This window comes from Rhipicephalus microplus, chromosome 1 (genome assembly GCF_043290135.1).
Source record: "Rhipicephalus microplus isolate Deutch F79 chromosome 1, USDA_Rmic, whole genome shotgun sequence".
Classification (NCBI taxonomy): Eukaryota; Metazoa; Arthropoda; class Arachnida; order Ixodida; family Ixodidae; genus Rhipicephalus; species Rhipicephalus microplus.
Genome location: NC_134700.1, coordinates 157,540,921 through 157,565,768, shown reverse-complemented (window position 1 = coordinate 157,565,768; position 24,848 = coordinate 157,540,921). Strand labels below are relative to the sequence as shown.

The 24,848-nt window shown below is 44.2% G+C and overlaps 1 pseudogene; it reads left to right on the top strand.

Moving 5' to 3' along the window:
- Nucleotides 1-24,848, top strand: part of LOC142765859 (phospholipid-transporting ATPase ABCA3-like) — a 91,633-nt pseudogene that overhangs the window by 35,819 nt on the left and 30,966 nt on the right.

Genomic DNA, 24,848 nt, shown 5'->3' with positions numbered 1-24,848 from the left:
TTACGACCAAAAACAAAAAAAAAACAGAAATGCATTTTCTTCCTGACCTCATACTTTTATATCTGCACTGGAGAAATCTCAAACCAAAGAGTAGTAGTGATATTTCGATAATGTTCTGACACGCTGTCGGCAACGACAACAAGCTTTCTTAAACTAACATTTCAGGGTTCACTAACTCCACCTCGGGCAATGTGCTGGTAGGCGGATATGACGTCATGACGTGCACCAAGGATGCCCGCGAAAGCATCGCCTACTGTGCTCAGGACAACATCCTGTTTGATGACCTCACCGTTGAAGAGCATCTAGTTTTCTTCGCTGTCGTAAGCTTCCCATTACTTGTATGGTTGCATGCATCACATGGCCTCTGCGTAATCTTCACTACCACCTTGTCTGCTTGACTGTTCACTGTCATTTCCAGGTTAAGGGCACCCCATACGACAGCGTTAGGCTGGAAGTGGTCACCCTGTTGAACGAAACTGGTCTGATACAGTACCGTTCTGAGCTGGTGGACACGTTGTCCTTGGGCCAACAGCGACGCCTCTGCGCTGCTCTGGCCATCGTGTCCAAACCGAAGGTAGGGAGAAAATATGCAAACGTTGGGAGTGTTGTACACCCTCTATTCAAGGAAATTGTGCTGCCAGACATAGTACGATGCATACAAGCCATTCATTTTATGCCGTATTAGTGCATTGACAATGCGTCCTGTCCGGTAGCAATGATTGTACCCTGTGGCGTTGTTATTGTTGAAATAGGTTCGTCTTTAACACTTCCCTTCACACTGCTGTAAGCATGAGCAATACAACGGTACTTAGGGCGCACATAATACATTGCAGAAGTGTGTAACAGTGCGAAAACCCCGTTTGTAGATTCGCTCGATCTTTTCCTGACCTACCCTGATATTGGGCTGGGGCTGCACTTCTTCAATTTATTCTTATTCTAAACGATAGCACGCCGAAGTTATGTTTTATTCTCGAGAACATACTAGCACAGAAACAGTTGTCTATCCACAGGCGTATTTATTAAAGCACTGATAATTGCTTGGTAAAGCTGAAAATACAATGAAAGTGGCCGCTGTTGTCATAGTGAACTCTATGGCAGCTTTAATACACAAGTGACTATAATTCAAGGCTATGAAACTCACTTTGGCGCACACCACTTTCGTTCATACGTGAAGGTGGTGGACGAAAGTTTGAGGAAGCATCGGACAAGCGGGTAACAATAGCTGCTTTCGTCCACCACTGTCGCAAATCACATGCGTTCTCATGGGCTTTGCTGTTTAAAAGCCAGCGAAGATGACTGATGCTCACAAAGGAAAAAAGCGTCATCGAAGTGCTATTGCATAAGACTGTTAAAAACTACACCCATCCAGCACTATTAGATAAATCTTTGCCGCCTATCGAAAATTCTTACTGGCCCATTGTCATAGTAGATATTAGATTCTTTGTTCCGTAGTCGCTCTGCCATGTTAGCTGACAAAGAGGCTGCCAGATTCCAACTGAAGCAATTGACAGCACAAACGTCAGATATACGAAACTAGGCTAATTAGTCCAGGAAAAACACGCACGCTATAGAGAGAGTTAAAATAGACTTTTATTGTAGGAAACGCATTATGCGCCCAAGGTGGGTGACATCCTTATTCAAGGTAGCCGCGGGCCTTCGCCATCTCTCGCACTCGTTGAAACATGCTTCTCTGATTTAACTGGGCCTGCCACTGCTTTTCGGTTAGTGTAGTGGCTCCAGAACGTTAATGAGAAGGAGTGGTTGATGATCCTCCAATCATTTTATGACTTTCTTTAACAGTAATTAAATATATTTTTCTAATAAGGTTTTCTTCGCAACTATAGGCTTCGTTTCGCTGTAAGGCTGGATTTTCACCTTCAAGTCTACAGAATGGTTGACAGAGGGGAGATGTGAATTCGTGGACTACCGCAACTTTACCAGATTTCATTTGTTGCCAATTTCTTTCCTTGCGGGCTTAATGTTATCATAGCTATAGCGTGTCACTGACTAAATCACAGTAAACAACTGCCAAGGTGATCATCTTGGATGAGCCCACGGCCAACATGGACCCGGAGGGCCGCCGTGAGATGTGGGAGCTTCTCCTTAAGATTCGTAGGAGCTGCGCGCTATTCCTCACGACCCAGCATCTTGATGAAGCAGATGTCCTGGCTGACCGCATACTCATCATAGTCAATGGCAGAATTCGGTAGGCGCCGCAGTTTTCATTGAATGTTGGGAATCTATGAGTAGCTATACCGTTCTCACGCATGTTACAAACATCCTGACAACAGAGCACAGGGATGCCTGTAATGTATTGCGCGCATGGTTTTAGAAATGGTAATTTCACCATTTTGACTTCTTTTACTTCGGGCTGCCATAAAAAATGGTTATACTGTGACGATCTTCGTGCCAGAGCTCGAAGCTTCATCATGCATGCTCACGTGCATGCCCATTCGTATAGTTCCTTCTTGGTCTTAAAGAGAATATGTGAGCACTACAACATTGCTTTCGGAGTTGAGCTTACAGTACTTCTTTGTACCACCTTATGGATCCTGGATGCTGCCTCGCCGAGTATTAGACTGCACAGCTACACATCATGTACCCTTGGTGGCTACATGAATTGTGTGATTATGGCAGCAGTCGGTACCGTACAGATGCCTTATTATCTGTTATTGGCCCACATAAGTGTACGTAGAGTGTGTGAATAAGGGATTTGTTTTCATTTAGTCGAGAACGAAATCGCTGAGAAACATACAAGCAGAGCACGCGTAATGAGATATTTAAGTTACCCACTATACCATGCTAGTGAAGAGAACGCTACAGACTGATTTTATGGCACAATTCGCATACACGAACTAAAGTTCTTAAGGTTGGTTGCACTGATCGTTTATTGGTGAAAGGGGTAAGGATGCGTACAGTATAGGCACGCTACGTGCTTGGTGTGGGCTGCCCCCTGGAGTTTATCTTTTGCGGCTCTTTTCTTTCAGTCAATAATACAGCATAATGCACACCTACCCCATTATCACATTGCATAATAGTTGTACTAACAATGAACACAACGTTGTTACGTGACAAGTGTCCCTGGAGGACAACTACGAATGAAAGTTTAGCAATTAAGAATCGTTCGGTTGGGGTCGTTTGCATTAGCTATGATTATCTTCGAACATAGGAAAAAAAGAACCAGTGAAAAACCACATGGAGACAGCGAAGAACAACACCACACAGGACAAGCGCTGGTTCTTTTTCGCTCTCTTCGTGTGGTTTTTGCGCTGGTTATTATTATTATTATTATTTACAGAATACTGCAGGCTCACTTCAGAGCCCATGCAGGAGTGGAAATGAGCACTTGTAAAAAAAAAAAAAAATCACAAGCAATCAGCAGTCAAGGCACACAAAATTAATAAATGTACGCATGACAATTAATATTCAACAGCAATTTTCACCACATATTTTTTCCTGTTACTACAAACCAACTCGCTCAGAAAGCTAATGATGATGATATGTAGGGTTTCACTTCCCTAAACCACCATTAGATTATGAGAGACGTCGTAGGGGAGGGCTCCGGAAATTTCGACCACCTGGGGATCTTTAACGTGCACCCAAGTCTGAGCACACGGGCCTACAGCATTTTCGCCTCCATCGGTATTGCAGCCGCCGCAGCCTGGATTCGATCCCGCGACCTGCGGCTCAGCAGCCGAGAGCCTCAGCCACTAGACCACCGCGGTGGGGCTCGCCCTGAGAAGTGTGGCAGCTTGGGCTAGTTGGTATGACATGACGATAGTTATAGCACAGAGACAGGAAGGACTCAGAGACAGGAAGTTGTAAAAGACTACATCTACTTAGGACAGGTAATAACTGCAGAGCCGCACCACGAGATTCAAGTAACTAGAACTATCAGAATGGGGTGGAGCACATTTGGCAAGCACTCTCAACTCATGACTGGTAGATTGCCACTATATCTCTCAAGAGGAAGGTATATAACAGCTGCATATTGCTGGTACCTAGCTACGGAGCAGAAATCTGGACACTTACAAAAAGGGTCAAGCTTAAATTGAGGACGGCGCAGTGAGCAACGGAAAGAAAATGGTAGGTGTCACCTTGAGCGACAAGAAGAGAGCAGAGGAGATTAGGGAGCAAACCGGGGTTAAAGATATCTTAGTTGCAATCAAGAAAAGGAAATGGACATGGGCTGGTCATGTAGCGCATAGACAGGATAATCACTGGTCATTGAGATTAACAAACTGGTTTCCCAGAGAAGGCAAGCGGGTTTAGGGTAGACAGAAGGTTAGGTGGGCAGATGAGATTAAAAGAGGTTTGCGAGTAGAAATTCACAGCAGCAAGCATTGGACCAAGTTGACTGGCGGAACATAGGAGAGGCGTTTGTCCTGCAGTGGACGTAGTCAGGCTGATGATGATGATAATGATATCCGTGACAAGTCGTAGCTCCACGAAAAGAGTAACACATAATTTGTTTATCTTTAAAGGAGCGAAGTGAATGACTTCATGCGCACGCCCCATTTGACTAAAAGAACTGCCTGCCACCCCAGTGTTTTTGTAGGCAATCATTTTTAATATGCGCGTTCTATCACTACACTTAGAATATATTCTGCCCCCTTCCAAGTTGCAGAAGTAGACGTTGAACGCAATAGCGGAAATTCGTTTAAATTGCTTCCTTATCTCCCCCATCATTTTCTAGATGCGACCAAGCATCAAGTGGAGTGCAGTGAATCAGGGAAAAAATATAATCTTTCGACGTTACAGGACATCGAAAAGCAGAGCAGACACTTGGGCATCGAGTCGCTGGGCTTGACGGTGACCTCACTCGAAGACGTCCTCATAGGTGTCGCCGAAGAACACCACGTGCACCACCATAAGCTCACCGAGACCATCAAGCAGCATGATGCGTCCATGATCGAAACCAAGGGTTGGTCTTACACAATGCGCAGCTTTTTTCTTAAGTAATTGCAAAATTTCAGCCTGCTGTTGCTTACCTACGAGCTGGACGAAAGTTTATATTGCTTTGAATTTGTGTGAAAAAATACAGTTTTTAAAAACGTGGCAACCGAATGAAAAAAAATAACTATAAGAAAACGGTCAAACGAATGACTTAAGTTTTGTAGTTAATTTCAGCTAAAAAATGGGCCCGAATTACTCGCGGACTACAGTATACAGTTCCTGTACAGTATTAGTGCGTCCACGTTCACCTTAGGTGAACGCCACAAAACTGCTAGATTTGAACAATTAATCCATTTTTGGCGATGCTTTTTCTGCGAATGCCGCAATGACACGTAACTGATTTAAAATTTTCAAACAATTTTTAGATTATAAAATACAAGTAGACTAAGCAATAAATATTAACAGCTATGTAGTGAATGATATTTGTTGTTATCAAATCACTCCAACCTCTAAATCAGGGCTTATTTGTGGGGGAGATTCACCACTTCTGCGTGCTCGAAGTGTCGCTTTCTTCTCCTGCGATCATTCCTCTGTATGGCGCAGTACCGTGGCAACTTTTGGGATAAGATATTTATTCTATAACTTTTTTGGAGTGAAAATACTTATTGAGTCTGTAGTGACGCTTCAACGCTTGCCCAATCGATCTGGTCAAACAAAACAATATTTAAGACAGAAATTTTAATTTGATCATCAAGTGTGCTCCTCCATCTATCAAGTGTCACCGGTTGTGACTCAGGGGACAAAATACAAAGACTGTGTAATTTCCAACGGTCATGAATGCTTTAAGAACCATGAGGGGCGGTACTCATAAGGGAGCATAGTTTGAAATCACCATGCCTGGAATTAGTGCTCCTCCATGAGATGAAAACTGATGATAAATGGAGTGTTATGGCACAAGGGCCAATATAATGAAAACTGGTTAAACTGGCAACGGAAACGTGCAGACATAAAGACATGGTTCTGTGCTGTGAGCTGCCTTTCAACATCTTTTAAAAATATAACCTAGAAAACTGATCTGGTGTAGTAAAACGAAATTCTGAGCGTTCTTAGCTCATGTACACGCATCTGCAAAAGCGATTCAATTTTTTCAATGAAATATTTGCTGCGCTACTGAGACTAGCATGGAATAAAGGAGGAGACAGGTTAGGGTGCGAGACTCTGTTATTTCTTTACATCACCCAAATATACATGATTCCAGATTGCGCACAAGGATGGAGCGCTGCACAAGTGACTATCACATTGCACTAAAGAAAAGATGACGAGTTTCTTGTATTTTTAAGCACCTTTAACACTGTGACTCCTTGTGACGATGCCCCACCATGGTGGTGTAGTGGCTGAAGTACTCGGCTGCTGACCCGCAGGTCGCGGAATCAAATCCCGGCTGCGGCGACTGCGTTTCCGATGGAGGCGGAAATGTTGTTGGCCCGTGTGCTCAGATTTGAGTGCCCATTAAAGAACCCCAGGTGGTCGAAATTTTCGGAGCCCTCCACCACGGCCTCTTCTGATAATCATATGGTGGTTTCGGGACGTTACACCCCGCATATCAATCAAGTTCTTGTGACGATGTAAAGAATGTTTTATCTGCTTTTATACAGCACGGTATAGGCTTGACGTTTACGGATGAGCTACCTCATGACAATAATTCGAAGTTTTTTTTTCATTAACCTGTCATTAAGCGCTACACATTCGTCCTGTCTATACAGCTCGTGCACGGAGTACCTCCTACCTTATCATTCTGCACCCTCGAAAACCACGAAAACAGCTGTGGGATTCTCTGTTCACGAAAGACGGATATCAACTTGACAAACATCCATTTTCGATGCAGTAGGTCCGTGTGTTCAGATTTGGGTGCCCGTTAAAAAACCCCAGGTGGTGAAAATTTGCGGCGTCCTCCACTACGGCGTCTCTCATAACCATGTATGCTTTTGCAACCTTAAAGCCCACATATCAATCAAATCAAATCAACAGGAAAACACAATTGTTTATTCGATCTATAGGAAAAGCATCAGATGGAACACACCAACGCCACGCTATTCAGAAGTATTGTCAGAAGTAACCAAGAAATGAATGAACCGAGCTTGGCAGCTTAGGTTTTATAACCACTAGTGTTGACGTAAGCCAGTGATTAAGCGGCGGTGGAACTGTCCCTTATCGTAAGCGTGTTGCAGCAAGTGGCCGTGTCACGCCGCCCTAACCACAGACGAAACGTGGCTGCGCAGGTTTCTGCACAGTGTTTGCCACAGAGCCACTGCGACATTGTGTCGGCGGTCTGCGTTGTTGAAGTCGTGCAAGCCCACAGTGAAGGACAGTTGTCGGGAGCTGATTTCAAGGCTGGTTCCAGCAGGTTTTCCTTTGGGGGCCATTACCACGGTGTCCGAATCTCTGGTTCGGAAGCTTAAATGATGCAGCAGGAAGCACGAGGCTGTGCAGGAAAAGAAACCACGGGTTCCACCTATAATTTGAAAAAAGAATGTTCCAACAGGTGGGATGCTTCAGTGGTATTCTCGGCCCCCAGCTAGCTCTTGGAGCTCTGTGCCCCCATCCCCTGTATTTGGTGTTCCATCTCTCGAGAATAGAGCAGCCGCTGCAGCGAAATTTCGCAGTTTTGCCCTTGCACGCTCAAGTGCGACTGAGTACGAATTGCGAAAGCTTTATGCTGCGCCGACGTGCTTAGTATAGATGCGCACGACCATGCGTGGTCTTGCCATTTCGTTGTGCTTCGTGCGGCTGCGCACCACTGTTTGGACGAACTTCTCTATAGAATGAACCAGGCAGACGTTAGCAAGCGAAGTACTTGATGCATATCAGATACAGATGATGGGGAACGAATGCGTCAGTGGCCCATCGATCATTTTGTACAAGAAAGAATTCCTATTTCTAGATAGCACTGTGCTATAGCTTTGCTTCATTTTTTAATGCAATGTGAGAGTTGCTTGTGCTGCACCTCCTCTTCGCGCGCCTTCTGGAAGCATATATACTGGGGTGATGTGAGTAAAGAATAAACGAGTTGAAAGCCCGGCGCTGAACTTCGTCGATGCCTTTTTTTCCCTGCTTAGCTGAGTTGCGCGACAAATATTTTATTAAACTGTGCACTAACTTGCCCAACGTCCCAATGTTCTAAAATGATTCTGTTTCTTTCATTCGGGCACATAGTGTCTCTAACCGTGGTATGGTGATTTTGGGGCAGATATACCCAGCAATTACAGTCGATTCATCATTGCTTCAAAAGGTCTGGCTATACAGGAATCAATCCAGAAATTCTATTCCGCCTTCGTGCAGACACCTTAGTAAACGTAATGGCGAGCACGGTCTCCTCGAATCCGGGATGCGCACGCCGCATGTGGGCGGTGTTCTGCAAGCGAGCCACCTGCGTCTCGCGGCAGCTCAAGATCCCGCTGTTCAGTTGGCTGCTGCCCATGATGCTGCTCTGGCTGCTCTTCACTTTCGAGGACGTGGCACTGTACCGGAACGCCATCGTTGCCGAACACGTGGGCAACACGCTCTCCTACAGCTTCGTCGAGCTTGTCGGCAAGGCCAACGTAAGGCTATTTATTAGCGAGGTCTTTTGTTAGTTTTAACTAACACGCCAAGGATGACGAGGTGCCTTTGACAAAGATAGGTCCTCCTATCGAAACGTCGGCCAGCCTGTTTGAGGAAAATCCACTGCTCACCCTGATTATCCCACTACGCGTTTCCATCTGTCGCCTCCCATCAAGATTCTGAAAAACAAAAACAAAAATTTTGAAGCACTCTGCTAAATGTGTGTCTAATTCTCTGCTTCTATATTATATCCACAAATGAAGACACGCTGACCAGCCCTAACATGGCGTATAACCAGTATCGTGGTCAATTTCTTGTTAATAACTATTATTCGCTTTGTATTTAGTGTTCCATCTCTCGAGAATAGAGGAGCCGCCGCAGCGAAGTTTCGCAGTTTTGCCCTTACACCCTCTAGTGTGACTGAGTACGAATGGAGAAAGCGCTATGCTGCGCCGGCGTACTTAGTATACTCCGCACGACCATGCGTGTACTTAGGTATGGTATATGCACAATGATGGAGATAGTTTAGCGATGCCGACGTCCAAGGACCTCGTCTTGCGAGAATTATATACCTTCCTATTACGAAAAAGAAATGCACATCGCATGCAAGGCAATCAAGTGAGAAGTATTTTTGCTGTTTAAGTTGTTTTCGTTCAGGACATACAGACGCGGTAACGTCGTGTCAATCAATCTCGAACTGACTAAATCAACACAGGGCGTGAGATTCCCAGGTCTCGACTTTTAGATGCGAGGCTGAAACGCAGGTTTTTGCGTCAATAGTTGAAAATTGTGATATTACGAACCGATCGATGTTTTTCCTCGTGTTAAATGAAAAAAACATCCCATATTGTATTTAGTTGGGTGAGTTCTGCATGCTCAACGGAGAAACGCGAATGTATTTCTTCGGTACTATTTACTTCTCATCTTTCTCTTTTTCGAGTGGCTGGTCCCAGCGATTTTGAGTTTCTTTCTAAGACATCTTTACAAATAACAACGCTGTTTTACTGAAGCATACTGAAAAAGTACAGGTCATATTTCACACAAAAAGAATGCAAAACGAATTTCTTTGCGAAAAATATAGTGCCAACATTTTTCCAAATAACTTTACATTTTTTACAATCTGCGTTCAGGGTGCCTTACGTGGGTTAGGATTTACTGCCTGGGTAGTAGATGCAGCATGACTGAAAGAAACGGATCTTCTCTCCGCTCTCTCCCTGTGTCTCACGGAAAGATGTGAACGCACACAAACTGCGCGGATGAGCAAGTAGTCTAGTGATTATTTCACCTTGAAAAACTCACCCGAATCGTCTACCTCTACCCTCTACAATTTTTCCCTGCTTTGATAACTGACAACTGCGCGTTTGATGTGTTCATAAGCCTTTTGCACGCAGTTAATAAGACAGTAATCAACGTAACTGTGTCCCTCTTTGTTTTCATTTAGCATCACAGTGCGGCGGCCTCATATCAGTGTATCAAGGGCTAAGTCATAAACACACAGCTTCTAATCAGTGGGTTCGTAGTTTCTTCCTCGTGTTCCATTTTGACGCAGGTTTTTCGGTGTTCCCTTGCGTTGTCTAGCGAGGAACGTGAGATACGCGAATGCAGCCGTCGTGTCGGTGTCAATTTCGCCACTGTTATTCGAACACAGCAAAAGCAGAGCAGCTGAGGCTGCCGGTGGTCAGTTCGCCAGGAGCGTGCTCGTTCTTTTCGCTCGAACGCGTCTCGAGCTCTAGCATGGAATGCGTGAGAGATGCGTAATATGAGTTAATATGTCGATGTTGAAGAGCATTATGACAATGGTGGTAAATTGAAATGATGACGCCATAGCTTTAATTGGTGGTTCTAGTGGCTTCGTGCCACACACTGTGAAACATTGGAATGGGTTGGTGTAAAATGCAATGAAGGAGGCATTTCAAAGATCATTTCAAAGACGACCCAGGTACTGGCGTAGGGCTCAAATTGGTGGTAGATGCACCAACCCTTGCTTCGCAGCACAGCATGCGTAATACAAAAGTACAGATGTAATTCTATAGTCGCCGTTCCCTAAACTTTCAGGTTTATTTATCTATTCAATTATCCACAAGGCCCACAGGTATAACATAGAATAGGGCATTACATACTATCACAAGAATAAAAATAGTAATTTTCTTAAATAGAATAATACCTACATTATGTAATACATTGATAATATACAATATAACACACTATGTAAGCCAATAAATTTATATCAGGACATTTAAAAAGAGAAAAAAAGAAAAAAAATTAGAAGTTACATCGTGAAGCACTAAAAAGGGAAATAGCGCCATACATGGAAGAATATGAAACATAGCAGTTACGATTTGTTCACCAAACGCAGCGAAAAAGAGTTGTGAGGTCACTGGTAAAGTACGCATCAAAACTACACTCATTAACTTCAGCCCTTGAGGCGGTAACACAATTCCACTTTTTCAATGTACTCAGTGAACAAAATAGGTAACGCGCGAGTCTGCATGATGAAAGTTCTCGTGTAGTTCATGTGTGCAGCAAAGAGAGAGATATATCTGCAAGCGACACTGTTAGACGCAGTTCTTCTGCCGCTGTCTTGTTCCAAACAAGTCCAAGTGATTATAATCTTCCGGCGTGATGTGCTTTATAAAAGCAGTGACGCTGTGCCGACGAACATGGCTCGAGCAGTGATGAAATGAGCCGGGTGTCTCCGCCGTGCGAAAGGAGCATGATGGTTGCCGAAAAAAGGTGTGGGTAGAGACGCCTTTGGTGAGGACCACAGCCAAAAAGGCTGCTCTAGCCTCCCCCGCAATATTGATAAGGGTGGTGCTCGAGGCAAAATAAATACTAAAAATACTGAAAATCTGCATTTTTTCTGAAAGCCGAGGTTTCTAGCTTCTTTCCCCCTGTACAAAAAATTTTCTAGCCACGGATTTGCTTGTCACTCCGGAACAAAGGATATCGATTTACCATCTTGGTGCAGTCACCCGCGGTAGCGCACGCCCTGTCTTTACAGGTTCTAAACAACGGTTCATACTTTTGTGCGTGTTGAGTTCTTGTCGCCAAGATCGTTTTGAATTCAAAAGAAGCACGAACGCTGCGCAATTCAATGCAGCGGCTGTGTTTACCAGCGGTGATCTAGGGGTCACGACGCTCCACAGCTGACTTAATTGCAGGTCGTACGGTTGAATCATGGCCCCGCAGCTGCATTTTCTATGAAGGTGAAAATGATTCGGGCCCATGTAGTTGTAGACTTAGATGTGCTCAAATTTAAACCCCAAAGAACAAAATTTCTGGAGCTGTCCTGTGACTTAACACGAATGGCTCACTGCAGAAATGTCAAAACTCCAAATTCTAATTAAGAGAAGTCAAAAACAAGCGCTAGGTTTGCCTTAAAACATCAGCACTTAACTTCCCCCTTCAACTGGGTTTACATTTTACCGTTGAGGAATTTATCGAGGCACAACAAATCTTCCGATTCAAGTGATTAGCCAAGAGTAAGCCATGGTGCAAGATTCTACCCAATCTCAGAATTTCTTACCACATTTTACACAGACACAAACATAAGATACCACCCACTATCCGTGCTGAGCTCATGGTACCACACATACTAAAAAACATGCACCCTGAACACGAAAAAAGCAGACGTGTCAGTAGAGCCAGAGCCATGTTCAAGATTTTTGGGCTCAACCATGAGGTGGTCTTTGTCGACGCAGCGCGCTACCAAGAACGTCACCGCTTCGCGGCTGCTGTCGTAGATCACTAACGACAATGCAAAAGCAGCGCATCAATCATCTCACGATACGTAGAAACGGCAGAGGAAGTGACCATCTCGATGGTCATAGACCACATGAAGCCTCATATGTGATAAAACGACTCCCTGATGGCCGTTCGAAACTATGCCATTGGCAGAATCTCCCCCGAGGCGTTGCGGATTTTTAGTACAGGCAAAATTCACGAGGCGGACAATTCCCAGCCCACACACCCCTAAGTAACCCGGTCGTCACTCCGAATGACGTGGCTTACAACGTGGCTTGACATCTATACTTTCCCAATCGCGTTAGACGAAGTGGCGACGCAAACGAACTTTTCTGCGCTGGTATGGGAATGGGACGATCGGTTCACTAAATTTTGTGACATATCTCAATACTACCGAATGCAAATGCGGAAGTACCCTCCACCTCACGCCAACCTAAATCGGGTCCAGTCCGTTCAGTGGCGGCAGCTACAAACACGCACACACACGAACTCCGTAGTCATGCACCACGTATATCCCAAAGTCTATAGCACTAATCTATACCAGTACTGTACCTGCAGAGCCACTCTTGTCCATGTCCTATGAAAATGTCCAGAAATAATCAGCGGTGCTTAAATGGCGACCTCCAATGAAGACATTCGGGTGCGTTGGCGGAATGCGCTGCTAAGTTGGGGCCAAGGCAGCAGCCGGGAGACACGGCCTCTTCGTGAGCTCCTATATAGGTGGGAACTCCACCCAGCAATCTGCCGGAAATTATAAACAGTACCTCGCTCTCTATGAGAGTGTATTCTACAACAAAATAAAGTTTTTGGGACGTTAAACTCAATTAATTATTATGACTTAGAAGCAAACGAATAGCCTTCCTTCGTAGAACATTCCAATTTGTTGCTATTGCGTTTATTGATGTACCTGTGTGGAAAACATATTCTCGCTTTTCAGGGGTTCGCACAAGTTAGAGAAGATGGAGTGTTTTACGTCGACTACATACTGCCCTTATTAGGCCAGGCGTAACCACCGTAGAGGTCATCCTTCCTGACGAAAACGTGGACGAGTGGCTGCTTCAGTTGGCCAAGGACGATTTGCGTCATTACGTCTTCATGACGCACTTTGGCGTGCAGCTGCTGGAACAAGGAAGGTACCACCGTCAGGTCACTAAGCTACCACTTCGAAAAATTGTTCATAATAAGTGATAGGCACGAATCGGCAAAGCGAAGGACGTTGCACTTCAATAAGTGTTATTAGCAGTAGCGGCAGCGAGTTACAATTTTTTGTGCTTCTTCAAACACATCTAATTGATAGCTTACTTCAGGTTTTGCGGCTATTGAAAAAATGTGCTTAAGGGAAATAAAATTGCTATGATATTGATACCTATACATTATGTTAAGGTATTTTACATAAATATGATTTCGAAGCATATGTCTAAGTAGGATAAGGGCCAGTTAATTGTGAGGATACTTATTAAAACTCATTGAAACAGCAGGTGGTTTTCATGACAGCAGCTAGCGCCGTTTCGCCTCCTGCAGGCTGAGAATATGGCAATCCTGATCTTTTTTCTATGTGGCTTCTGCGATCCGCTTCGGCAGTGCGACGAATGGAGAAGCACAACATTTCAATATAAGCGTATCGTGTTGTGTTCGGCGTTACTATTAGGTGATTACACTCTGAAACCGGCAAGTTTTTCGCTAGCGCCGTATCTTGAAAGCAGCCGCTTAGTAAGTGTTTCCATTGAGCCCATCAGCACGCCATACCTCCATTCGTATTTTCATTTAAGACACTAATTATTGAGGATTCTGATCACCCAAACCCTTCGTCATTTCACGATCCTCTCAGAACGGTTCTCTGGTACAACGGCGAGATCCAGCACATGGCGCTATTGGTACTGACGCTGTTCAACAATGGGCGCCTGCACTTAGTCACCGGTAAAACTGACGTGCTGTTCAGCTTCGAGGTGACTGTGCTCGACAGCCCCAATGTGGGTGGTGAGGGGGAGCACGGAGAGAGCCATGGCGCCTATCGGGAGCTGCTGCCTCAGATCCTGCGCTCCATATTTCTGCCCATGGTGTCCAGCCTGATGTGCAGCAATTTCGTGCTTTTTCCAATCACCGAGCGGGCGCTGCAGGTATAACTTGCCAAACTTTGAATTTTTTAGGAGGAACCTGGCAATAAGAATAATTATTTCGGTCAAAATGTACAATTTTTTATTTATACTTTTTCTACAATCCTGAGGCCATGTTTGTTCATTGCATGGGTATTTATTAGACCAACGTAAGTAAGATAAGTCGAGAAAAAAGCATTTTATTAGTGTGCGGTCATCAAAAGCTATGACAAAGTGGAGCTTTGGAAAATGAATATCTGCAGCTTTCCTTTAGCACACAGTCATCATACTAACATACTTAACATAATTGTATAGAGGAGATATTCGAGCTCCAGATAGCATCAACGCTGCGTTTGTCCATTAAAAAACAGAGCCTACTTTTTCCCTATATTAGTTTTCTTAGCATCTAGCTCCGATTTGAGACCTGCATTTTCACAGCTTCCAATTTTGAGCAGTTGCTGTCAATGAACTCTGGGCCATTCCACGTGATATGAAGATATAGCCATTATGTTTTCTTCACCTATATCCTAAGACATTTGTGAGCACCATAAAGCTTCCCACACATAGGTGCACATCGTGCAGATTTTTATAATTTGCTTGTTGTGAGAAGTCCGAGCAAACAATATGTAGAAGATTTTAAAAAATTATGTCTCTTTGAATATAAAAAAGAATAGCATTATGACACAGCACAAGCCCTTGTGAATATTCTTATGTAAAAATTTCATCACAATGTTTTCATAAATGATAAACATCTTCATTGCAGCTTGGTCCTAATTTCTACCATCTTATATGACAATGCGTGTGAGACGCTGAACACATGACGTTTTCATATATTGCTTGTTCTAAGTATAAAGTGGACCCAATATTTTTCCAGGAGCGCCTTCCCAGTAACGCATTTCAATTTCATTTGAGATACTGAGTATTAGCATGTAGTGCTTTACACGCCTTTAGTAGGCCTGGAAGACGTGACCAGAACCAGTTTTCTACGGCACAAAGCTAACTCATTAGAAGTCCTCACAAACGTTGAAAATGAAGAACACCATGTGATCGTTATGCACAGGTGACGAAGAAGCGTCTTATAAATGTCTAAAGTATTTATTTCGAAGGGCAAACCACAGCCACAGCCACCACGTTTCTGAAGTTCGAATAGTTTTACGTCCCAAAACCACGGTATCATAAAGACGAATACTGTAGAGGAAGGCTCTTTTGCCCAGAATGTTTGGAATTCCCAAAGCTAAGTGCTCGGGCCTACGGCATTTGGATTCTAATGAAATACAACTACAGTAGCTGGAATTCAACCCTCACGTTTTCTTCACCTGCATGAACGTAGTTTATTCGGTATGCTGAATGCTGATGGGACGTGACCGAAAGGCTGATTTTGGACATACCACTTGTATTCAGTATGCTTTGCTGGTGACACACCGATCGGTGAGCTGCATTAAATTACAAGCCTTGGGATGGGGGCTGTAAACATTAACTAGCAAAAGAGTGCTCATTGTTTTGTTTATATGCCGTATTGATGCCCAGGTGTGGCTCGACGTTTTACTCTATGGGCACTAGTAAAGAGTGAGAAGCAAATACACCTAAATAAAAAAAAAAGTACTTGAGGTCCGACCCTATATACGCCGATTTTATAGTGTTTGACTAAATGGCTGTATTAAAGAAAATCGACAGGGTTTAGTGGATTGTGACTTGCCTCGACATGACAAGATTACGTACGTGAAACCCCACGAGGTTCTGAAAGAATACTTTGCAATAAGATGGATTCTCTCAATTTTGTGGGATTTCCGCGCGCAAAACACGTGCATTCGGGATGCTGAATGCTCGTGGGACGTGGCCGAAGGGCTGAAGTTGGATATACCATTTGTATTCAGTGTGCTTTGCTGGTGAAACACCAATTGGCCAGCTGCATTAAATTACGAGCCTCGTTAATGCGGACTTTCAATCCATAAGTTGTCCAGATTACTGCAAGGGCAAATTAGGCTACTTGTTTGGGAGTTCAAGCCATGTCTCTGCGTCGAAATATATTTAGAAGTTCAGATGAGCAGCACTGCCAAAAATCTGGGATAAAAAGCCTGCAAAGAAATTATTGTGGGAATCATTTAGTGTTAAGCGCGTAGGCTGGCTCTCATGTATGACTACCCTAACCAGTTTAAAAAGTTTGAAAATTCAGAAAAAAATCACAGCTTCGCTTGGGTAGTGCGGACACAAAAAAGCTCTACACTGTATGTTGGCCATATTTTCCTGATATACTTCAACGTTTTGCTTTACGAAAAACACAACACGCACTTTCAATTTTAGAGAGCAGTCATGTTTAGAGAGTGGTCTGCCCAGCCATACATTTGATGTTCACAGGAACGGTGAACTTGAATACGTGCCCACTGCTTCCTACTCACATCTAATTCTGCTAAAAGGGTGTATTGCTCGGCTTAGATTACACTGTATAGCTCAGTGCGTGAAGCTTCATGCGTTTCTCCTCGCTGCGAGAGCGTTGAAAGCTTGCTTCATTATTTTTTACTCGCAGGTAAAGCAACTCCATATCATTGCGGGAATCGGGCCGTTCCTCTACTGGATCACCAATTTCCTTTGGGATTTTATGTTTTACATGGGCACCGCCATTTTCATCTTGCCGCCCATTGCTTACTTCCACGCCGATTCGCTGGATTTCAACTACATTCGTAAGTGCTCGAGTTACGTAGGTGCGGGTACACCTTCGCCCACACGCCCATATGGCGCCTTCGCTCCTCTTCATGTCTTTGGCAATAATTAAAAATGTAGCATAGATCAGCACAACCTTCACATGCAAGAAAGTTTCGTCAATCGTGAGTGGTTGTTGTGTCTATTAGTTAAATGCGGCTTCGCGAGTTAAGGGCAGTTGTTGTACCACACAGGCTATGATGTCTTGTGCCCATATTTCCGGGTGGAGGAAAGTTAACGTACATTTGACTTTCAGAAGATTCGTGTATTTAATTAATGTATTTGTGCACAGTGGCAAATAGATTATAAGGCCAAATAGCATTATATTTAATATTGAAATATAGATGACATTTCTATAAATAAACACTCAAAGAGAGTCCTTCATTCAGGCTACCCATTGAGGTGCCATGTCCACATACGTGGTCATAAGTTCCTTTTGCCAATTACTCACACTAGTGGCCAAAAGATATTGCAAAAAGATAAAAGTCACTTATTGCGTAGCCATTTTTTATGTGCTTCGTAAGCTTACACTGACCACTTAGGATGTTCGACAGCTATTTCGCCGTGACACGTTCCAAGACCATAGTCAAAAGTTAAGCTCCAAATGAACATATCCACAAAAATTCACGCACGCTTTCAAAACCTAAGGTATGTTTCTATTCGTGTAATAATGGAATATGACTGATTCCAAGCTTTTTTCTGATTGTAGAGAAAATAAATATTTATTTTAGGCCAATGAGCAATAATTGCTGAAACAGACACAAAGACATATTTATTTTTTTCTTCGGCTCTAATATGTAGTGCTGTAGAATCCAGTGAATTTGATTCCTTTTCGTACAGTTAATAATTCGCACCTGAAGAGGCTACAGGGCTTTCACCTTCTGCGGCCTTTACTGTAAGCACACATATCAAATTGCTCTCGTCTCTCGGTTTAAATAACTTCCCGGGGTATTGCGGCGCATCCTCCAACAAGTACCAATCAGTGGTGTCCCCTTGATTTCTCTTTCCTCGGCTTGCAGAACTCATCTTTATATTGAATATACTGCATGGCTACGCTGCGCTACCGTTCATCTACATATGTTCCTTCTGTTTCGACAACCCTGGATTCGGGTTCTCAGCACTTGCCATCTCTACGTTTATAATATGTGAGTAGGCAATTCGCTTTGCACTGCCGCAATGTATGGGGCAAAGCTAGCCTCAGTTTAATTTTATTTCACAAATCAGGCACAGTTAAGCTTCAACTAATCCATCAACACTCTTTTGATTTGAAGTGTGCCATGGGTTCACGAGAACGTTCATGCTGCTTCTGATTATTCTCTTCATGCTAAAAAAACTTGCATATGATTGAAGATGCGAGCTTTACTATACTTTGAGAAGAACATGGTGTGCCCCGTGCCCATGCACAAATAACGTGAAACCAGTTCTCTTTCATTTAGGCTTCTCTATATATAGACAAGAATTTATGAACCTTTTTTTATGAAAAGAAATTTATGAACCCCATTGAACCTTTCAGCGCTCACACTGACATCTTTCGGTGGTCATTTTTCCCGGATGCTATAGAACATCGGAATTCTTTACCCCAACATGTTATTAATAGTACTGATGTGCGCACTTTTGACAGAGAAATTGATGCTTATTTTGGTAATGGTTGAAGTACTGCCCATTCTGTTTTCCTGTGTTTATTGCTTAGTGGTTTTTTAGGTGTTCTGTTTGTACTCATATTGTACTTCCTTCCTGTTATGACCCTCAATCGAGGGTTGACAGTATTAATTAATAAAAAATGAATCCACCAACCAGCGGCCATATTTTGCCAGGAAATCCGGTTAAGCTAGCCGACTGCGAAGAAAGTGTGTGATTTGATTTTTTCTCATGATTACCAATGGCCGCAATTTTTGAGACGTTCTTATCAGCTGTTAGGCCTTTTTATCCTAAAATACACACTAACAATACGACCAGTGGAAGACGATGGTGATTTGGTGTGGGTATCAAGGTGTGGTCTATGCCACAGACACGACTGCGAAGTGACCGAGGTGATTTATGTGTCTGCGTGGTTTCAGAAAACAGAATTTTCCGCTTCTGAAAAGTATTTTTTTGGTCGCCTGCGAAGACACGAACCGATCTTTTGGTGCCAAAAGGGTTCACATTTTCGATGAGTGCGCCGCGCCAACATTTGCGGCACAAAACAGACGCAGTGATATCGTGCAGCTGGCGTGCGTCTCCGTCGGCCTCACCAGCCTGAGTTAAAGTGATGGGCTGTTTGGGTATCAGTGGTATTTGTATCGTCACCGTAACAGTGAATACTGTCGATCTCGCCTCACCACCAAACAAAAGTGCCTCTATGACAGGGTTAAGCCGGCACATAATTGTTCGCGTATGATCGAAGGCCAGCAAATGTGCATACTGTGCATGATCACGGAAAACGTGTGGATTCCAGACTTACTTTTCAAGCTTTTTTATATTTCTGTTTTCTTTTGTTGTTGTTTGGCATACTGACTTTGTAAATAACCACAGCTTTTTAATCATGGTGTTCTCTGACAGGGTAAATTTTCTCACCCTCGTAATTACACACATATTGTGTGAAAACAAATTGTTCACGTCGAACCGGTTAATCAAGAATGCTCATATCTGTCTATCGTTCATGTCCAGCGTCACTTTGCTGCACGGGTGCCGTGTTTATGGAGCACTACGCGGAAACGCTGAACAACATCCCACTCGTGGTCTTCATCGAGACGATACTCCAAATGGCGCGGCTTCTGCCTTCCTACTCGTACTCACGTGGCATGACGAAAGTGCTGCAGTTGGCCACCGAGAACGCGGTGTGCCAACGTGGTGGAGAGGACCTCGAGACTGCCTGCCAAGAAAAGTCTGTCGCCTTCAAGATGTCACTGCTGCAGTGCTGCAAGCGTAAGAGATTTCGCACGTCACGCATAAATAAAGTATATGTCTTGCCTTTTGTTTGCGCATTTTGGAACGTACACTGTGCAAAAAAGTTTTTGTAAAGAAAACAAACGTTTGAAGAACCCTTTACTAGCGGAAAATTTAAGAAGCTAAGCTTGTCAAGTGCGTGCCTCAAATACAACTTTTTTGCATCGAAAGCTGTATATATGGCTAGGAGAAATGAGAAGTCATCTGGAAGTGGGGTCACAAGCGTCCTCCGTTGGCTGTAGTATCAGTTATGCTGTTTGCAATCACGTGCGCCATTGGCTAGGTTCCGAGTGACATCGTTGCAGCCGTGGTGCCAAGCCCACGTCCAACCGTTTCTCTTGAAACATCCGGTCGACTTGGCTCGCGATGTCAGATGCTTGCAACAACGTGATGTTTCGGTGTCAATGTGATGATAGCAGGAACACGTTCACTGCTCCAAGCGCCGCTTTCGGCGGGAGTTTCTACTGCGGCACATTGGCTTCGGCTGTGACGTCTGTGACCAGCTGTTGTTCAAGAACAACCACTGTGGTTAACTCATAGCGTAACGCATTTAACAATTAATTACATGCCACCATGACCATAATCGTGCGAGACACTATATGCCGCACGTGCGATAGACACTGTGATGAATCCGAGTGAAAAGTGTACCGAATCTCATTAAGGAGCACGAACACATGACCAGTAATTGTGAAGCTCTTTAACGTCACGTCGGGTTGAACCCATTGCTAAACACAGGGGCTGCGAGTTTCAGCTTTCGCTGGTTAACCGTTTGTATGGAGTGCTCGGGCTGTGATTTTCTATTTCTTCCTGTCTTTTTAGGGGTCAAGTTCCTTAAGGCGTAGGTCGGTCTCCTGTATGTATGCATGTATGTAGTAACCACCTCACAGCATATCCACAGAGTGAATGATGATGAGTGGAGCGAATCTTCGGAGGGTTTCATCGCGAAACCATGAACCCTCTACTGGCCGCGTCCATGCGTCATCTGTCGTTCTGTCTGTCTGTCTGCCTGTCTGTCTGTCTGTCTGTCTGTCTGTCTGTCTGTCTGTCTGTCTGTCTGTCTGTCTGTCTGTCTGTCTGTCTGTCTGTCTGTCTGTCTGTCTGTCTGTCTGTCTGTCTGTCTGTCTGTCTGTCTGTCTGCTTTACGCACGGATGGACGCATGGACGAACGCAGGTTACGGGTGCACGTACGTACGGATGGACGTACGTACGGATGGACGTACAAACGGTCGCAGGGATGAACGCATGGGTGGACGAACGGACGCAAGGATGGACAGACGCACAGACGAACGCATGGAAGGACGCATGGACGGACGCACGGAGGACAAACGGACCAATGGACACTCAAATGGACGCATGGACGGAGAGACGTATGGATGGACAGGCGCACGAAGGAACGCACAGACGCAAGCACGGACGCACAGACGAATGGACGGATGCATATACGGATGGACGGATGCATAGATGGACGAACAGACGCACAGACGGACGTAAGCAAGAACAAATGGATGGATCGAAGCGCGGGTGTACCGGTGGACGCTTCACTTCACCACACACATCAATATTCTCTCCATGAATATGCTGTGATTTTCTTCTTTATTCACATTAAACACGACGGCAACTGCACCTAATCGTGACCCAAGACTCACGTTTCGGTGCTGGCCTTGAATGTGAGTTTTTGGCCACGATTGGTTGACATGCGTTCAAATCAGTTAGCAATTTGCATAATCTGCATATACAAACGCTTATAATTTATAAGCCCACAATTGAGAGAGCATGAGGCAATTAAAAATAATGCATGCATATTCACGTACGACAGGCACCCTTCTGAGGGTCGCTTCTGTAGGGCTGCTGGCACTAGCTGCTTCCTAGTACGACGATGCCACCACCTAAATCTTGAACGAACGGATGTGAGCGGATGGATTTATGCTCTTCCATAGTAAAGTACATAGTACTCTGAAGGGTAACCTCTACTTTTAAACACGCTTTGGATAGGTACAAGTTCATTACAATGGAGACGGTTTTATGCTCTCTCATGGTAAAGTACCAAGTGCTCTAAATTGATACATATTTATTTCTAAACACGCTTTGCTTTTGGCCTTGAGCCACCGTCAGAAAAATAAGCTAAGGCAGCGCCTCCTCAATTTTTTCGAGGAGGTGCTGGCTAAGGATAGCTAAACAAATCTTTTAACATACTGAATGTCTTTTGCTATGCGTGCAGACATCGCTGACCCTGATTCTTATCGTTACGCAATCAGCCCTTTGGACGTGCACTCGTACTCTGCTTTTTACGAGGTGCTCACCCTGTTTCTGGAAGGGCCGCTGCTTTTCATTCTGCTAGTGTACGCCGACTACTACTTGCTGCGCCAACTCGACCGACACTTGACTGCGCCCGAGGACGAAAACAATCTGCGCCTCCTAGTCCCGCCTGCAGAGCAAGGGGCCATCGGAGGATTATCGCTCTCCAAGGTACATATGGATGGCTTTCTGTCGGGTGCGTTACGCTAGAAGTTCTCAAAACTGTTCATTAGTGGCATGAGTACCGAGCAAAGCTCGTGTTCTCACTCCAAGCACTTCAGGTTGGGCGTGGGCTTGCGGTTTTGAGAATAATCAGAAATCTCGTAGAACACAAAACTGGAACGAAGGTTATGATGCTGGCTAGAAGTAAGGATTAACTATAATACACGTTGTATCACAGTATAAGTTTGCTTAATATGTTGGCCAAGTACCGCTCGCCCTTAAATAACGTCAATGTATTTAAGGACTTCATTAATGAAGCGGACGGTTTTTTGTTATGAGCAGCTGGGATTTTCGAAACACCGGACAAGGCAGATCTGAATCGCGAGATTTTTGTGACGCGAGTTCCGAGATCCACTTCCGCACCACGATCAAACGGAAGGTCGACCACGAAAACACAGCAAGGCCCTTGAACACCACGAGAAGTTTAACTGCCGGTCAGCAGCGCCCATGATTAGAGGCGCCTGCATTTTTCAGGGATGAAGCTCCTTAGACCTGGGCTTGTCTTCTGTTGTGGTCGTAGCATGCAATCGCTGCTATAGTCAAAACATATGTGAAACTAAAGAAAAAACGTTCACGATGGATGGCAAGGTAAAAGATCGCTGTTACCAGTGAAAATAACCTATCAAGAAGAGTTGATCTCTTGTAAATATTGCCTAAATGTCGAGGCTTCTCAAACAAACCTGCCACACAAAAGCACACGTCGAGAACTATACATCCCTCATTAATTTCTCATATTTTCCGTCATTCCGTATATAAGTTTCGATATTTAAATAGTATAGAGTACCGAGTAGTCTAAATCGTTAACCACGTGTTCTAAACACACATGTTTTGCGGACCTCTGCCAGCAGCAGTGGGACGGCCTTTGCTCTCCCATAGAAGGGTACTAAACACTCTGAATAATGAAACACTTTCGCCATACACACATCTTGGCACCAATAAGATGGCGCGTTCTCGTATTCGCTTTCATGCACTGTACACTCTAGCAATTAACCGAATCCTCCTTGAATGACCTAATACAACAAGAAGGCGAAATAAATTTACATTTATATAATAATTCACTGATGTATCTTGACTTACATTACATGAATAGATGCTCGGGTAACGTATGGTTACTCACACATACGATGCCCAGAGCTTCACTGACTGGCCATTATTCATTTCGTGGAAATGGCGCTGTCTCCGTTTTTGGGAGTGGAAGCTTGCCAACGCTGGTAACAAACTGTGACTAAGCAGACATGAAGCACGCTGGTCATAATTATCGCATGGGGGCCGCATGCCAAATCATGGTCACACTGCCGCCGGTCTACCGATGCCAACTAGGTGGTTGGTTCATGACACCGAAATTCCGCTACGCCACTTTTAACAACTTCCATTGTCAACAGCATATGTCCATTTTCAGCCTTTTGGTTCAGTAGTTCTTCCACTTCGTGTACGTGCTTCGCGTCTATCACTTCGTGCCTGCCCTTTTGGTCTATACTTCACTTCCGGTTACAACTGTGCTAAGGTAAGCATCTGAGAGAACCTCGGTCAAAAATTGTCGACATCACGGGCCCGATGCACTGGAGCAAGAAAGTATGTGGAAGTGGTCCAAGAAGACACTTCTTATCATGCGGATTGCAGCGTTGCTAGAAAAGAGCTGATGGTTAGGAGGTTGGCTGCAAGCGAGTGCTGACTGGGTGCGTTGAATCTGCAGAATTTTTTGTCCACAGAGATATAGAATGTATGTCACGCTGCAGGGACTCATGTACATGCAAGAACCCATCTTGGCAGCGCTGTGCTACCCCACTTAAATCGTAGGCAGTATGTATTATGACGCAGTAATATTAGAAACCTGGGGAGCTTACTAAAATATTACTACAATCTGACCTGGAAGCGCGCATATGGCGGCAATACAGGCCATTTTGTGTTATGTTCTGCAGAGACAAAGATTCAAATGGCAAGACTTTCCGAATGATTCATATACCCTTGACGCAAGTTGTACTCTCATAATTATAGATCTCTGCTATTCCGAACTGAGCTTGTGAGCACACATGCAGCGTGGAATATGAAACTTCGACACATCTCACTTGTGCAGAAACTGCCCGCATGTAAAGGAGCCGAGATGCTTCCTTATTGTACCAAATTAGCATTTCATCGCTTACGTGATTTCAGGTTTCATATAAGCTACACTGACGGGTCTAGAAACATTATGCCGGGAACCAGTAATGAATAAATCAATAACACGAGCAAAATTTTGAACCGGCAAATCAGTCGTTCTTTTCGGTTTAATTAAGCCTTTTCGCATCTCACACAACGTAAGAATGTCCATTTGCTGATATTTATGAGCTCTCCTGTGGCCATTGTATGAGCACGCCAGGGTGCACACAGATGAAATTA